At 47.8% G+C, this 6000-nt stretch overlaps 1 protein-coding gene across 1 annotated transcript in view; it reads right to left on the bottom strand.

Annotated features, from left to right (window-relative positions):
* Positions 1-2140: 2140 nt before the first annotated feature.
* Positions 2141-6000, bottom strand: part of LOC147122516 (electrogenic sodium bicarbonate cotransporter 1-like) — a 229974-nt gene continuing 226114 nt past the window's right edge. Inside the window, 1 exon segment of the mRNA XM_086006102.1 lies at positions 2141-2228. The gene's annotated coding sequence lies outside the window, so the exon portion shown is untranslated.

Below are 6000 nucleotides of genomic sequence, written 5' to 3'. Positions count from 1 at the left end.
GGAGTCTGGGAGAAGCAGAAATTGTTTAAGATGATTAAAGGATTCGATAGGATGGATAGAGAGAAACTATTTCCTCTGGTGGGGGGGCAGTCCAGAACAAGGCGGCGTAACCTTAAAATTAGAGCCAGGCTGTTCAGGGGTGATGTCAGGAGGCACTTCTTCACACAAAGGGGAGTGGAAATCTGGAACACTCTCCCCCAAAAAGCTGTGGAGGCTGGGGGTCAATTGAAAATTTCAAAACTGAGATTGTTAGATGTTTGTTGGGTAAGGGTATTAAGGGTTACGGAACCAAGGAGGGTAGATGGAGTTAAGGTACAGGTCAGCCCTGATCTAATGAATGGCGGAACAGACTCGAGGGGCTGAATGGCCTCCTCCTGTTCCTATGCTCCTAGTTTGAATCCTAGCATAACTGCAGGGAGTGAGTACCCAAGACATTAGGGTTACCCCAATCTTTGCAATTAGCACCAAACTTACATATATGGCCCCAATTTTAACTCCAGGGGGATTCCCCGCTCAGGCCAGAGTTAAAATTACAGTCGGGACTCAATGATGTCATCGGGGGACAACACGCATATGTAAAGAAGGACCCCCATTGGCTCCGGGCGCCTGTCCTTACTGCCTGCTCAGGAGAGCAGGTTAAAATTGCAGATGTTACAATCATGGATGGGTAAGAGCCAGGGGCTATTTTAACCGCCCGCCCGCCCGCCCGCCAGGTTTCTGCTGAGCGAGTGGGGTTAAATTCGTGCATCCAATGGGACAGGCCGACGAGAGCTTCGACCTGAGCCTTGTTCGGGAGGGCGCCGGCTCCGAATTGAGCAGAACTTCTCCTGCCGATAACTTTAATGGGAAAAAGGCCAGCCCGACTCCAAAAACAGGGGAATTCCTGGGGTTTTTTTTTTTTGCATTCAAGCCAACCTTTGTCCAACACAGTGGCCCCCTCACCGAGGCGACAATTTTAAGCTAACCCGCCCGTTGGGGAATGGCGGAGTTCGGGGCAGAGCGCGACACTGGCTTCACACGGCAGTGAAGACAGCGGAGAGGAATATCGGGCAGGGGGGCACAAAACCGGCGCTCCTCCCGGTCCCGTAGGTTACAACAGCGACCATAGCAACCGGACCATCCAATAGCAGCGCTCGCAAAGCACAAAACATGCTGGGCCGTTAAAGCGAAGGCAAAGTTTGCAGCTTGGACCCGGAGCAGAACGAGTTAAATAAAAATCACCAGATTCAATCTACCGTTACACGTGGGAGAATGGGGCTCAAACACTGTCCAAAAAGGTTTCGCCTTTTTTTAAAAAATAATTATTTAAATTACTGCTTACCAACAAATATATCACCTGCTTATAATAATATAGTTTTAATCTCTTACAATGTTTTAAAAACTCCAGCAAAGGGCTTCGAAGGTATATTGAAGTGCGTTAGTAATCTACAGAGTCCTAAGCCTTTGCCCTTGAGATTGAAGTTAATAATCACCACAGTTTACAATAATGTTCATTTGTACAGAATTCCTGGCCTTCTAAAAATAAGAGGTAGAGCTACATTCGACTACAGTCAGCCTTTCCTGCTATAGGAAATATGTATCCCATTAATGGAAATTATAATAAAGGACTCAAGCAATAAAAGGACATCATTATGAGAGGTTAGGCGTGAAGAGATTATGATGTGCCTGTAATCACACGTTTCCCACTAGACAGGGCTAAAGTGTCATTGGAGGAGAACCTTTGCATAGTCAGCAATTCCCAGCTAGTCCTTCATTTTGGCTCTTAAAGGCGGCCACAAGGAGCGGACAAGCTACACCAGTCCGTCACGGCGGACCCTCCAGTAAAGTGGGGGATGTGTGTTTGCAGCGTCTCGCTGCCGTGGCGTACCTTGGAAATCCATCCCCCCGCACCCCACCCACCTCACCCTGTGTCTCTTTTTGTTCTTCGAGCAGGAAGCTAGTCCAGAGAGAAGAGTTCCTAACGAGTGGGGGGTGGGTTGGGGGGGGGTGGTGGAAATGGAAGAGAAATTTAAATAAAGGTCCCTTGACCCTTCCATCGCGTGGCTGCCAAGAGATGAGAGGTCACGTTGTGAAGCATTGGCAGGTGTGAGCCTGTCCCGTGTGCGCTGGGAACGCAGAGTTATAATGCTGTTTCAGTTCCTCTGGACCTCCAGAAGGAGCCCGAGTCTTCGTCAGGCTCAAGTTCTATTCTTATTTGAGGCACAGTTCTCACTGGAGTGGTAGGAGGGCTAGAAACAAACGTAAAAACAGAAGCGTTAATAACCGGCTTAACCAATCGACATCCCCATTGTGCCTGTGCCGGCTTTTTGAAAGAGCTCTCCAATTACAGGAAACTTTCGATTTACCGGCACCTAAATAACCGGAAATCTCAGTTAACCGGCAAAATTCAGGAGTAGGTTCAGGTAACTTTTATTACTTGCCTTCCTCCATTTGTTGCTGTGCAAGGGTGTGGCTGCAGCTGTTGCTAAGCTACAGAGACGCTTGCAACTTGTGGCCATTGTTCTGAAGCTGAGCAACAGGGTTTGTTGCTTTATACGGAGCTCTCAGCTCCGTATCTTTTACTATAGCTTTCGGTTATCCGGAATTTTTGATGAACTGGCACCACGTCGGTCTCGTCCGTGTCGGATAAAAAAAAGTTTCCTGTAGTCCTTGCTCTTTCCCCGTAGCCCTGCAAATTTATCCTTTTTAAGTCTATATCCAATTCCCCCTTTGAAAGTTACTATTGCATCTGCTTCCACCGCCCTTTCAGGCAGCGCATTCCAGATCATCATAACTTGCTGTGTAACAAAAAATTCTCCTCCTCTCCCCCTCTGGTTCTTTTACCAATTATCCTAAATCTGTGTCCTCTGGTTACCGACCCTCCTGCCACTGGAAACAGTTTCTCCCTGTCTACTTGTATCAAAAGCCGTCATCATTCTGAATGCCTCTATTAAATCTCCCCTTAACCTTCTCTGCTCTAAGGAGAACGACCCCAACTTCTCCAGTCTCTCCACATAACTGAGGTCCCTCATCCCTGGTACTATTCTGGTAAATCTCCTCTACACCCTCTCCAAATGATGGTGTTTTTTAAAAATTAATTCTGATGAACAGGTTTGATCCCCGGTCTGAGTTAGCTCCTCTAAGCTCGGGGTGTGATGTGATGATCGATTCCATGATACAGAAGACAAATAAGGCAACCGTAGGTTCTAGTCTGCATCGCCAACATGCCACATGCCTACTCAAACTTGCATGTGTTTGGATTTCACAACATCAGGTGAGGACCGGACCGGGTTCAGCTGTGATGAACCGCCAATTATGTCTGGAAGTGTCTCATAAGGACATAAGAACTAGGAGCAGGAGTTGGCCATTCGGCCCCTCGAGCCTGCTCCGCCATTCAATAAGATCATGGCTGATCATCGACCTCATCTCCACTTTCCCGCCCGATCTCCATATCCCTCGATTCCCCTAGAGTCCAAAAATCTAGCGATCTCAGTCTTGAATATACTCAATGACTGAGCCTCCACAGCCCTCTGGGGTAGAGAATTCCAAAGATTCACAACCCTCTGAGTGAAGAAAATCCTCCTCATCTCAGTCTTAAATGGCCGACCCCTTATCCTGAGACTGTGACCCCTAGTTCCAGACTCTCCAGCCAGGGGAAACAGCCTCTCGGCATCTACCCTGTCAATCCCCCTCAGAATCTTATATGCTTCAATGAGGTCACCTCTCATTCTTCTAAACTCCAATGAGTATAGGCCCAACCGACTCAATCTCTCATCATAGGAAAACCCTCTCATCCCAGTAACCGATCTGGTGAACCTTCGTTGCACCGCCTCTAAGGCAAGTATATCCTTCCTCAGATAAGGAGACCAAAACTGCGCACAGTACTCCAGATGTGGTCTCACCAAAGCCCTGTACAATTGCAGCAAGAGGAACAGTTGACATTAGTATATCTGGGTGCTGGAAGGTGTGAATATCTTATACAGTAAACACATCGTTTCTGACATTTTATGGGGTCATGGTTAGCCAGTACACTGCACAAAAGAAAAGTCAATGATTAATATGTGCAGGCTGCACCTACCTCGCTTGGTATGTTGACACAATGCACCTATTTCTTGGTGCTATATTTTAACATTACTGGCAGACAATGTTCACTGCCTTCCCAACACACACATTTCCTTCCCAACGAATAGGTTGATGTTTTACAGAGGGAGCCAGCCCACTCCCCCCTACACAGATATCCGCACAGGAACCTCCTGTGCCATCCCTTGCTTGAAGGGGCTCTTTTCTCGAGAAAAGAGAAGACTGTGGGGTGACCTAATATCGAGGTCTTCAAGATTATGAAAGGGTTCGATAGGGTAGGCCTAGAGAAGATGTTTCCATTTGCAGGGGAGACCAGCACTAGGGGGACATAAATATAAGATAGTCACTAATAAATCCAATAGGGAATTCAGGAGAAACTTCTTTCCCCAGAGAGTGGTGAGAATGTGGAACTCGCTACCACAGGGAGTGGTTGAGGCGAATAGTATAGATACATTTAATGGGAGGCTAGATAAACACACGAGGGAGAAAGGAATAGAAGGATGTGTTGTTAGGGTGAATGAAGTAGGGTGGGAGGAGGCTGGTGTGGAGCATAAACACTGACATAGGCCAGTTGGGACAAGCGGCCTGTTTCTGTGATGTAAATTCAGTGTAATTCGATGAAAAACGTCATGCAGTTCGTATCCCTTTTACCACCCTGTTCCCGCTTCCGATCTACCCATTTTCCTGAGGGCCTTCACTAGTGCGGCCCGGGTGTCCACCTGCCTCAAGCAGGAGCCTGTCAATAATATGGAAATAGGGTTCTAGGCCTTAAGTTGCCAGTGGGTAAGGTGTGCACGGCTAACTTAGCTAGTGTACTGGCGAACCATGACCCCTTAAACTGACAGAAATGATGTGTTTGCTGCATAAAAGGTCAGCCTTCCCCCAGCCACCCCCACCCCACCCCACCCCCCAGCAGTGATTTTCCCGATCAATTCCAAATCTACAGACCCCAATGTTTTGTTTCCCTCGACTGGTTGTAGCACCACCTTGGCTGAGATTGGCTTCCTCAGCACAAACCACGAGTTGTACCCAATGTGCCTGACGTAAGAAAACTACTAGTCACTTGGTCTGAGTGTTAAACAAGGCTTTAATCAGCTGTTTTTCAACATGGAGATCTAGTTGTGTCCTTCACTAGTTCCTGTTAAAGAATGTCCTGAGCAAGCTGGGCCCATGCCCGAGTATTTATACTCTCCCTGGACAGCGCCACCAGCAGGCCGCCCAGTCTCATTTCATAAATCATTTCCACATGAATGACAAGATTCATGTCAGTACCTTATATATTTTTTTCGGCGCGCGGCCCCTTTAAGGGTCTGCGCGGTCCATTCAATATACCACGCAGGCGCGGTTTTCCATACTGAAAAGCCGCCCGCGCGGGAGATCCTGAGGGCTGCATGGCCACCTATTCCGAAAAGCTCTCTTTGGTGAGTTTAGCCACTAATTCCATCACAAAACGTCAGATCCAAATCCTTCTCTTTTTCCACCTTTGTCCTGGCCTGTCAATTTTTGTCAGGCACGGGTATTAAGGGCTAAGGAACCAAGGCGGGGAGCTGGAGTTAAGGTACAGAGCAGCCGTGATCTAATTGAATGGCGGAGCAGGCTCGAGGGGCTGAATGGCCTCCTCCTGTTCCTGTGTTTGCATCACTGCTCTGCATAGAAACATAGAAGCATAGGAGCAGGAGTAGGCCATTCGGCCCCTCGAGCCTGTTCCGCCATTTAATGAGATCATGGCTGATCATTCAAATTCAGTACCCTGTCCCTGCCTTCTCCCCATACCCCTTGATCCCTTTAGCCTTAAGAAATATATCTAACTCCTTCTTGAATATATTTAATGAATTGGCCTCAACTGCCTTCTGTGGTAGAGAATTCCACAGGTTCACCACTCTCTGGGTGAAGAAATTCCTCCTCATCTCTGTCCTAAATGGCTTACCCCTTATCCTTAGA

The sequence above is a fragment of the Somniosus microcephalus genome, chromosome 2, assembly GCF_052327205.1.
Source record: "Somniosus microcephalus isolate GS21.2 chromosome 2, FLI_Smic_1.0, whole genome shotgun sequence".
NCBI lineage: Eukaryota > Metazoa > Chordata > Chondrichthyes > Squaliformes > Somniosidae > Somniosus > Somniosus microcephalus.
This window is presented reverse-complemented; position numbering and strand designations above follow the sequence as displayed.